The sequence below is a fragment of the Gekko japonicus genome, unplaced genomic scaffold (assembly GCF_001447785.1).
Source record: "Gekko japonicus isolate JY-2015 unplaced genomic scaffold, Gekko_japonicus_V1.1 scaffold1769, whole genome shotgun sequence".
NCBI classification, from domain to species: Eukaryota; Metazoa; Chordata; class Lepidosauria; order Squamata; family Gekkonidae; genus Gekko; species Gekko japonicus.
The window spans coordinates 387898-388308 of NW_015170940.1; positions in this window are offsets into that span (position 1 = coordinate 387898).

Genomic DNA, 411 nt, shown 5'->3' on the forward strand with positions numbered 1-411 from the left:
AAAACCCCCAACAGTTACAGGGGACTGAACAGAGCTAATGAAGTTGAGGAAATCAGGAATGGCCAAGAACCACCTGTGAGCATAATTCCCTCTAAGCTGAGTTAGTGTGAGCCAGCTCACAGATTTTTAGCCTCCGGCTCACACATTTTTGTCTTAGCTCAGGAAGGAAGGGCTCCAAAGCAAACTGATTTATGCAGCAGCCAAATCGCTCGCTCACAACTTTAATGCCAGTCGCTCACAAAGTAGAATCTTTGCTCACAGGACTCCACAGCTTAGAGGGAACATTGCCTGTGAGGTGAAGCAAAGCTGCTGGCCCAGCCTCTGATGGCTTCCAACACACTCCCCCCACCACCTACACCTAAAAGGCGGTTGTCTGTCAGGTGCAGCAGCCCCACCTCCACAGTGGCTTCT